Source organism: Bombina bombina, chromosome 5 (assembly GCF_027579735.1).
Source record: "Bombina bombina isolate aBomBom1 chromosome 5, aBomBom1.pri, whole genome shotgun sequence".
Classification (NCBI taxonomy): domain Eukaryota; kingdom Metazoa; phylum Chordata; class Amphibia; order Anura; family Bombinatoridae; genus Bombina; species Bombina bombina.
The window spans coordinates 949466367-949478123 of NC_069503.1; positions in this window are offsets into that span (position 1 = coordinate 949466367).

The following is an 11757-nucleotide window of genomic DNA, read 5'->3' on the forward strand; positions in this document are numbered from 1 at the left end:
ATACCTATTATAAAGGGATAATATGAGGTGGGGGGATAAATAAATTACCCATGGGACCGAGTAGTAACTGTAAATGGTTTTTAAGTATGTCTACAATCAACATGCTCACTATTTATTCCCAAAAATTTATAATGTCCCCATCTATATTCAGGCCATTAGGTTTGTGTGTCCTTAACGTAAAAATCCAATATGCTTCCTTCCTAAAGAGATCACGTACCCTATTACCCTAAAGTATAAATGTCTATAAAACAATGGAAGCTGCCATGTTATAACTTAGGTTACATTCTCTGCTATGTCCAATTAGGGACAGTTATAAATTGGTCACTAGAGAGTGCAGCCAATGGCAGTGTGGAATATAACAGTGTTCTTCACTTACCTGCAGTGCATGTTATTGGGGCACCTTTAAGGACTTTTAAATAGTCATTGATTCAAAGATATCTACTTCTTGTTGATAGTCAATACAATTTGCTACTTTTCTTTGACTCACCTTTTATAGAAAAAGCTTTTATTACATTTGTCCCCCCCACAATAGTTCCCTTTTCCTTCTTCTTAGCTTGCCTGTCTGCAAGTGTGGGTTCTTTTAAATATAAAAACTGCATTACAGCATTGATTGCAAATTACAACCCACTTGATAGTGCTGTACTCTTTGTTGAGGTTCACTCCGATGCTGGACAATATTGTCAGCATTATCAAGAGGGTGATGATTTGACAGCAAACTAGAAATCCATTTATTTTTTTTTACCGATAGGCAGGCTAAGAAGAAGAAACCAAGAGCCATTTTGGGGGTACAAAAGTAGTGAAGGCTTTCTCTATAAAAAGTTGAGTACACTGACTAAAAAAAGGGAAATATGTCTACTGTGCCTTTATCTAAATTATAATTTTACTGTTTAAAATGAGGGTCTTCCTAAACGGTTGTGCGCAAGCTATATAGTCTTTTTGTGCACCAAAAAAATAGTGCTTGTATTACAAGTTGAAAGTAAATACGAAAGTGAGAGCGCAATCACATTTTATGCTCATTGAGTTAGCGCAATTGAAAACCTTGCTTGTGTATGTATGTTTATATATATGCACAAAGATTTACAAACTGAATGAATTGCACTAAGAAATATATATATATATATATATATATATATATGACTAATAGATGTCCTTATTTGTATGTTATTACATCAATATATATGCAAATATATGTCTTAAGGTATAACAGAAATTAAAACCACAGAATGAGAAAATACAGGCAGTTATAAATAGAGAAACAAATTTCAGCCTATTTGTACTATCCCTTTAAATGGTGTGTTGTACCTTTGAGTTACTGACTGAGTCCATTCAATCAAATAATGTTCTAACTGAGTCCAATCCAATTGTATTGTTTTTTGTATGTATTCCGAATTTGAGGAAAAAAGAAGGCGTTTGTTAATTTCCTTAATTGCCAAGGATTTGTTGTATGGCTGTTTCCGTGCTGCCTATAATCAGCTGGGCAATCCAATCCTCAGCTCCAATGCGATACCATGAAAGAGAAAAAGACAGAGGCGCACAGGGCCAACTCAAGTGAAATATTTTATTGCAAGTAAAATACACACATAAAAACAGACACTTACAAGATTCGTAAGTGCTACAAAGCACATCTGTTGAGCACTGTTTAAGTACAGCTGCTGATCCTCCACACCAGGGTTAGATAGAAATTTTCAGGCACGGTATCCGGAACCCCTGCACTGATGACAGTGTATAGGATTCTAAGACAGCTGGCCAGACGCTTGCTCCTGGATAGCCTAACGCGTTTCCCCCGTTCAGCGGCCGGGCTTCTTCATGAGGCAGTGATAACAACGTATGTGTTTGGAGTTGCGCCTTTATTGTTTAAAGGAGAGACAGACAATCATCGTGAGGAGGTGTGTTACTTGGCCAATCCTGTTCGTAGGTGTGTCTCACGCTGCTCCACATATACGTCTTCTTATTTAGTAAGGCATAGTTTGTATCTTATCTGGCATTTTTACATATAGTTGATATAATTCACATAATTAAAAATATATATACAAAGAGATACTTATAAGAATGGTTAAAAGTAGCATACAGAGCTGCATAAAAAATGTTATATTATATATTAAAAAAAAAAATCTTTCCATTGTAAATACGAAAAATTGGCAAGATTGTTCTTTCAACTATACTATATTTTAAGTACACAATATTTGCATATATTAGTGGTCAAACTTGAAAGAACAATCTTGCCAATTTTTCGTATTTACAATGGAAAGATTTTTTTTTTTATTTATAATATAATATTTTTTATGCAGCTCAGTATGCTACTGACTTTGTCATCGGTATATATATCCTTATGGGTGAATTTAGTATCTGATTGCTATAGGTTAGGTGTTATGATCAGTACTATGTCTTTACTCCTGCCACATTAAAACTGAACGATCCGTCCATGGGGCATGTGCACCATACTGATGTCACGCCCAGTCGAGTGTGTGGATTGGTCTAAGGAGGGTGCGACCCCTATCTGTCATTGTCTATGATTGTTTATGTTTGTTCACTTTTTTTTTTTTTTTTTTTCTCATGTTGTTTTGAAGTTTCATGCAATCCAGACCTGACCAATCAGTCCCACTGTTTGCCTGGACTAAGGACCCTTATTTAAGCTAATTGTGATTGTTTTAGTTTGATGCACTTATATGTTTGACACACTAAATTCACATTATGTGTTGATTATCCAATGGGTGATTGCTATGATGGGGTGTGTAACATGGACGGCCTTGATTGGCTACACTTTAAGGGGAGGGTTCTAGGAGCCTTTAAAAGGCTGATTTTGTTCACTATTTAACTGTCAGAGGAAGGGACTGTGTTTGGACCCGAAACGTCACACGGAATAAAGTTTTTCGGTTGACACAGACATCCTAAGATCAGTGAGTGCTTATTGCTAGGAACTTAACATTTCCTAGGGCACCCTAGAGAGAGTGCATACACAACTTCTATTATAAATATATATATATATATATATATATATACATATATATATATATATATATATATATATGAATATATGCACATTTGTATTTATGTGTTCATGTGCTTTACTGTATATTTACTGTACATTTAACATTTCAATGTTCATCACATACAGGACAATGTTTTTTTTATTGTAAACACATATTTCTATATATATTTGAATATACCTTTACCTGTATATCCTTTCTTACAGATATATAGGAATAGATTTATTTAGCACATTAACATTATCATATATATATACTGTATATATTAACAAAAAAAAATCTATGTGAAGAGCATAGGAATGTTAAATATGTGTAATGCAATTAATGCTTTGCGCGGTGTTGCTTTAATAATAATTATTATTAATGGACTAGACTAGATTATTAATGGACTGTTGTGCTCGAGCGATATCAGGTTTTTGTGCGCGTTGGAAATAGCGTTCGTATTACAAGTTGAAAGAAAAAATATTCCAACAACACACATATGCACAGAAAATATAAGACCTTTAGGTAAAACACACTCAAAATTGTACGCATTGTAATCTTTTTGGCAATTCTGAAACATTTAATGTAATTTGTTTAATGTGAAAAGCAATTCATGAGCCAAAACATGCCTAAACAACAATCAATTGCCACAAAACTTTGCACAGGCAAAGTTTATCACTGTTTAAGTGTATTCTAGAAGCTTCATAAGTTTTGGATTTCCACACTGCAAATAAATTGCATTAAGCACATTTTTTTAGGCTGCTTAATTTTGTTCGACGTACAAAAGTTACCTTTATTATCACTCAATTGCCACCAAATTTTACACAATATAATTTTTCCAATGCCACACGTGCAAAAAAAGTCAGACTTTTAGATGAAACAGACTTAAAATTATACACATTTAACTATTTTTGCCAATTTTAAAACGTTTAATATAATCTACTTAATTTGAAACTTCTAGAATGGGCTTTGACAGGGATAAACTTTACTTGCACATTAAAGGGACAGTCAACACTTACTTTAACATGTTTTTATATTGAAAATAACAAAACGGAGGTCCGCCTACACTATACCCCTCCTGCCTTGCCGCCTTGCTTCTGTCCTAATCAGCGGCGCTAACTACTCTAATACCCGGTAAATATGGATGCCGGACTCCCCCCACCATTACGTAGCTGCCTTCTTCTTCAACTGATAAGCAAATCAGAATCCAGTCCTCGGACTGAAATTGCACGCGCTTGCAATTTCTGTCCGATGCCTGGATTCTGATTTGCTTATAAGTTGAAGAAGAAGGCAGCTACGTAATGGTGGGGGGAGTCCGGCATCCATATTTACTGGGTATTAGAGTAGTTAGCGCCGCTGATTAGGACAGAAGCAAGGCGGCAAGGCAGGAGGGGTATAGTGTAGGCGGACCTCCGTTTTGTTATTTTCAATATAAAAACATGTTAAAGTAAGTGTTGACTGTCCCTTTAAACAGATTACATTCAATATTTTAGAATTAGCAAAAATAGTGTGCACATGTCGGTTGTTGCAGAATTGTATATTGTATTGTATAAAATTTGGTGGCAATTGAGTGATATTTAAGGTCATTTTTGTCCACAATGCACTATTTAGCAGCCCAAAAAATGTGCTTAAAGGGGCAATAAAGTCATAATTAGACATACACGATTTAGATAGAGAATACAATTTTGAACAACTTTGCAATTTACTTCTATTATTTGTTTTGCTTCCTTCTCTTGTTATCCTTTGCTGAAAGGTTTATGTAGGTAAGCTCAGGAGCAGCAAAGAACCTAGGTTCCAGCTTCTGATTGGTGACTGTATATATATATATATACCGATTGTCATTGGCTAACCTATGTGTTCAGTTAGAAACCAGTAGTGCATTGCTGCTCCTTCAACAAATGATACCAAGAGAATTAAACAACTTTGATTATAGAAGTAAACTGGAAAGCTGTTTAAAATTGTATGTTTACCTAAATCAGGAAAGAACAATTTTGGGTTTGATGGTCCTTTAACGCAGACTATTTGCAGTGTGGAAATCAAAAGCTAATGAAACTTCATGGCAAATTCATGGCAATTGATTGAGGTTTAGGCACATTTTTTAACGTTAAGCAACATTAAGCAATTTCTACATTAAGGACCAAATTACAAGTGGTGCGCTATTTAGCTCTTTCACTCGAGCGTAAACTTCACTAGAAGTTAGCTTTTTACCTACATCGGGTAGCGAGCGTATTTCATGTTGAAAGTAAAAAGTGTGCGTGCAAACGAAACCTGACGCACGATAACAAATATCGCGACCATGTTAACGTAGTCTTCCCATAGAAGTCAAATGTTAAACATATTATAAAGTCCATTAGAATGAATACCAAAATGTATATTAAAGTTTATGTTAGTCTTCTTGGAGGGGCCATAAAGGAAAACTGAGCCTTTAACCTTGTTACCTATCAAAATTTACTGTTTTGGAAATTGATCCTCCAAAATTTGATATGATTTAAAATTAAAAACTTTTTAGATGATCATAAATGTTGTTTACCCTTTGGCCCCCATTTATGAAGCTGCATATAGCAATTGCAGTGCAAACTCAGGCATGTAGACCTGCAGCAAAAACTTAAGCACTAACGTGTTCCCTGTCTGCATTTGAAAGTTAAGGTTCTGAACACATGCAGACAGCTTGCCTGTCTGGTAACCTTGTCTTTACACACATTTAGAATTGTAAGTCTTTTTCTGCTTAATCTTAAAAATTAAATACATCAGTAAATATGAGCTCTTTTAAATATATAATTCTCCACAATCTCAAGGAAATTTTTCTGTAGTTTCTAATATGATAAAAATTGTCATTCACTAGTTACTACCTAATGTACTGACTTTACATTTCCGGTTTGTAGTGAGTGGCAGAATAAGGTAACACACAGAATACAAAATGCTGTCCTAAAATGAACAATAAATACACTCCTACTTTTTTATTTTTGCAAAAATATTTAGCAAACAATAATCAGGATTCTCCAGCCTAAGACCAGGTGATCACAATATGGCCCTCTAAAGCTTTTTTTTGTGGCCCTATAACATACTATTTATCTTCCTATATCTTCCGAAATTTTCAGCATTTAGAATTCTTCTCTTTTCGGCACCCACTTTATTGCTGTTCCTTATTTGTGGATCCAGTATAAATGTTTCTGTGCATATATATTGAGAATAATGCATGTTATAGACAAGTATATGTTTTTGTTTCATTTGATACAATTTGGAAAATCTCTTAAAACTGACAGTCATTTGAAAGCATAGAACAAGTTATACAACAGAATGGCACAAACATAGGGCTGTCAGAGCAAATGTCCAGAAAAGAAAAAATGAAGATATTGGTCGAATGCAAAATGATGAGAGAGAAACAGCTGGGTGCAGTTAAAGCAAGAGAGAAATGTGTGAGGAAGAATACAGCAGTCAAAAATAGGAAATAGTTAAAAATAGATAAAATAATGATGTAAAAAAAAAAAAAGGACAAAAAGAGGGACAGTGAGAGATTGACATTAGCAAAGTCAAAACATATAAGAGGTTAGTTAAAGAAAGAAACAAGAAAAGGGAGAATGAAGAAAAAGTCAGAAGTTGGACAGGTCAACAAAAGCAAAAAAATAGAACAAACAGGGAGAGGTACAAAGGAACAAATGGGAAAAAAAGTATTGTTAAAAAAAAAAAGAAAGAAATGTTACAAATGTCAAAAAAAGAAAAGTGTAATAATGATTTATAACATAGCGATAGGGTATGGAAAACATTTATGATTTTCATTTATTTTCATTAAAATGTATTTCAAGTGGATGGAAACAATTTTTTTTTTAATATTTGAGGTGAGAAGAGTTTCAGGCATAAGATGAATTCAATGGAAACCTTTTTTTTTTTTAGTTGGCTTTAGTAAAGTTCACTGATTTTAGGACAGTATTTTAGAGATTACAACTTAATAAAAAAAAGATCAGAAAAGATCTCTATTGACCTCAATAAGCATTACCATGCAATTGTCTTGCACTGCACGTAATCATACTTTGATGAATTCCAGAGTAGGTAGAAATAAGCAAACTAGACTGAATCTTATGTAGTATGAATTTATATTTCATAATTTGCTCTATGTCTGCAAAGAGAAGAAATATATGTGTCGGGCTTTGAAAGGGAGAAAATGAAAATTGATAATTAGCAATTCACATCACAGCTATTGTTAAAGGGACATGCCTCTTGACAGTGAAGCAGCATAACTGCAAAAAGCTGACAATCAAATATCACATAATCATCTCTATATAAAAATATATTTAGGGATCCATTTAGCAAGCAGTGAAAGCTGCTTTAGAGCCTTGTGCAAGCTTCTAGCCAATGCTTTTTAATTTATCTGCCACCTCTGAGATGGTGGAGTTACAACTCCCTAAAAATGTTTATTCAAGGTGTTGTACAAGGACATCCTTGTGCAATGTGAAATGTGGGCAGCTGATGTAGAGCTTACTGTGATCACAGTTAGACAGACAACTCGAGTTAAGAACCTTTTCCATCTGTGATTTTATATTTGGGGCTTTAAACCTTAAAGGGACACTGAACCCACATTGTTTTTCTTTTGTTATTTAGATAGAGCATGAAGTTTTAAGCAACTGTCTAATTTACTCCTATTATCGTTTTTTTTTTATTCTCTTGGTATCTTTATTTGAAATGCAAGAATGTAAGTTTAGATGCCGGCCCATTTTTAGTGAACAACCTGGGTTGTCCTTGCTGATTGGTGGATAAATTAATCCACCAATAAAAAAGTGCTGTCCAGAGTTCTGAACTAAGAAAAAAGCTTATCTATCTGAATCACAAAAGAAAAAATTTGGGTTCAGTGTCCCTTTAACATTTCTTCAACTGACCAGAGTAAGTGCTCAGTAAAATAAGATTATGATTTCTCTCTATTATGGTTAGTTTTTGAGTATCATCAAAAAACTTGGGACACTGCTGCACCTAAAATAAACTCATGTCAATCATATGAAAATGACATGAGCATTTATCATTTGGAGAGAGGTACAGGAATGCTGCAGATCTTCAAAAAGTGTCCTTTCTTGTACATGACACATACAAAAGTGACACTCTTTTTTTTTAATATACATACTCATAGATATGCAAAACAAACTAAAAATGGGTGGGGGTGCATATGCAAACCACAATAATAATGAAAGGATAAGATAAAACAATAATTAGGTGTATATATATAAAACAACACACGCAGCATATATCTATATGCAAAAGTACATACAGTGTAAATATAGTCCCAACATAAGGTCAGTGCTGGTCACTGTCCACGATGTATGTAGGAATCCACAGATGGTGAAAAAGATGATGACTGCACTCCTCCTCACAGATAAATCCGGATAACACTATAGAACAAAAAACGAGACAGAGGGGCACTTCATGTGCAGATCAACCAGACTGGTGTAGAGGATATGAGAAGAAAGTCAAAATGGTACTCATATTAAGATAAAGCACCATTATGTGCTAGTAGTCGCAAGCTGATATATTGGGGTGTATCAGCTCACCGACTCCTGGTCATTCCCAGCTAACTGGATCATAGGCAGGATACTGAACTAACATCCATGAAGTGCTCCAAAGAGCAAATGAATATAAGATGCTTTCACTTAATTGAGTTAAAAACTTGTTTATTTAAAACAGTATATTAAAACAACAAGCAGTGAATATGGGGGTATCCAGATTAGCCCCCTATTATGCAGCATGTTTCTCAGCTCTAGAGTGGCCGTTTCATCAGGCATAAAGCACCTTATACAATACCTACTATTTAAATCTTTTGTTAACCAATCAACAAACACCCAGCACACAACGCCTATTATGAGCATGTTTCAAACACGTGTTTTCCAAGGGGCAGTGATTGATGTTGTTACCATTACTGCAACTTAATATCCTATCTCACAAAACATCATATATATCACACATGATACACTATACACAATTGTTATACAATATGAAAATATATATATATATATATATCTTTACTACAGCACGTGTGTATCAATTATAGTACCCCATGTCAATCCCTTCTCCCAGTCAGCAATCCAAGCCTGTCTAAACAAGCTGTTTACATAGTAGGTAGTGTATAAGGTGCTTTCTGCCTGAAACGGCCACTCTAGAGCCGAGAAACATGTTGCATAATAGGGGGCTAATCTGGATACCCCCATATTCACTGCTTGTTATTTTTAATATACTGTTTCTAATAAACAAGTTTTTAACTCAAATACAGTGAAAGCATCTTATATTCCTTTGCTCATTGGAGCACTTCATGGACGTGAGTTCAGTATCCTGCCTATACTCATAGATATATTGAGAGGGCAGTGTGAGAAGGGAAGCGAGAGAGAAAGAGACAGAAATGGCAAAAGGAAGAAAAAAAACAAGGAAGATTAGAAATGTGATTGAGGGAGAGACTGAAAGCTAGTGGTAAAGGGAGTGAAAGTGTAAGAGAGAGAAGAATGATATAAAAGAGGAGTGAATTGGAGACTAGCATAGAAAGAGAAAGGATTGTTTTTTTCTTTTACTTTTTTTTTTTTTTTTAGATATTGTCAGTTAATGACCAGCAGCTACCCATGTGTATGTCTAAATAATTATGTGCCATGTAAATCAAAAGTATTACTCCTATTGGTACCAGTGATGGGACACCAGTTATACCTAGAAAAAACAAAGTATCCCTCTTCTTGATACCAATGAATGGATACAGTACTTGATATAGAATGATGCTATTTTGTTAAGATTTTTTCCCATCGTCACGTGACAGTCCTGGATCAATGCCCATGATCTATTTATTGTCTAAGTCTCTCATCAGGTCTCTTTTACAAATCAATAACATTGCTGCTTTTTCACTACAGCTATTAGGGAAAATCCTTTCTGTGTTCTTAGTGCCGTACCAGGAGTTTATCTATAATTTGTTGATGTGTTCAGCAGGGATACAGCTAACTTTCATCTCCTGCATAGTGAATAGGACTGACCTTTTCCTGTATACTTTAAGCTATATTCCCATAGATTAATTGAAAAGGAAGGCAGGAGGATATTGCATTTAAAGGGACAGTCCACTAAATAATTTTTATTGTTTAAAAAGATAGATAATCCCTTTATTACCCATTCCCCAGGTTTACATAACCAACTCAGATATATTTATATATGTTTGTTTTTCTCTGTGATTATCTTGTATCTAAGCCTCTACAGACTATCCCCTTCTTTCAGTTCTTTTGACAGACTTGCATTTTAGCCAATCAATGCTGACTCCTAAGTAACTCTGTGGGAGTGACCACAATGTTGTCTTTTTGGCACATATGACCAACACTGTCTAGCTGTGCAAAACTGTCCAAATGCACTGAAATAAAAGGTGGCCTTCAATGGTTTAGAAAGTAGCATATAAGCCTAATATGGTGTAGTGGCGAACAAAGAGTACTAAGAGAACAAAGCAAATTTGATGATAAAAGTAAATTAGAAAGTTGTTTAAAACTGCACCCCCTTGCTGAATTATGAAAGTTTAATTTTGACTAGACTGCCTCTTTAAGAAAACCTAACCAACATCTCCTACTGGGGCTAGAATGCTTTTCGTAGCATTGATAGACTATTCTTTGAATTAATAAATTGCAGACAAATTAAAAAAAAAAAGATCTAAAAAAATCTCTAATTTGAGTGTTTGTTCTTGAAGTGATTTGAATGTTTAACTCAAGCAGTGTCATCAAGAATGAGGATGTTTTTTTTTTTTTTAACTGATACAGATATTTCTATTACTACACAATTGCCAGATTTCAACTTGAATATTTTTTGCAATATATTCACATTTATGTATTGGAAGCCATCACTTTCTCAAAGTTTTATTCTAATTTTGAAAGTATTCTGTCTTATTTGAGTGTATCATATTTTAAGATATTTTCTAAGCCTAATAAATGCTCAAAGATCCAGTAAAATGAAGATTCACACACTTCAACTAGAGATTTATCAAATTATTCTGTATGAATTTGATTTTCATTGTCTTGACTCCCATGCTTACTTGGTTGCCTCATTAAAATATACACAAGTTAAATTATAATTTTAAAGATGTTCATTTTTTATTTTGATTAACTTTTTCAACATTAAACACTTAATTATAAAGTTAGGCAATATAATATGACATTGTTGATAGCAGAGATTTCAAGAATGAATCTTATTAGTTGAGTGAAAAAATGCATTCAAAAACATCCAGTCATCGTTAAAATTTAATAAAAAAAGCCACAAACTTTACATTTATGATGGATTTGTATATTCTGCTTCATTGTATGTAATGCAAGCCAATTCCCCCTGAAAACCCCTTTAATATGACATATTCTATTAAAAATAACAATAACAAATCTCATTAAAAATAGGTGAGTGTAACTTTGATTTAAAAAACTGTTTTCTTTGATGCATATAAAGGGAGAATTTTTTTTTTGCAGAAGAATGTTCCTACCTAGCATTAAACTACTTGTTTTCTTACTTTAGAGGCTTGCTCCTGTGTACCAATAGGGATGTAGGAGTTTCCTTGTTAGCCATTAATTAATCCCTAAAAAAGCAAATCTGCATTTCCTTGAACTTAACCATTCTCATGCCAAAAGTATTTCAACATGTTTATGTAACATTGTTCTACTTGTAAGGCTGAAGTTTAATGTTCCATGTAGCATGTATGTGTAAAAGATTTTTTTTTTAATTTAATATGTTAAATTAATATTATAGTTTATGACTAATATACACCTTTTGTTTTAAAATATACCCTAAATGCATACAGGATTATTGTATGAAT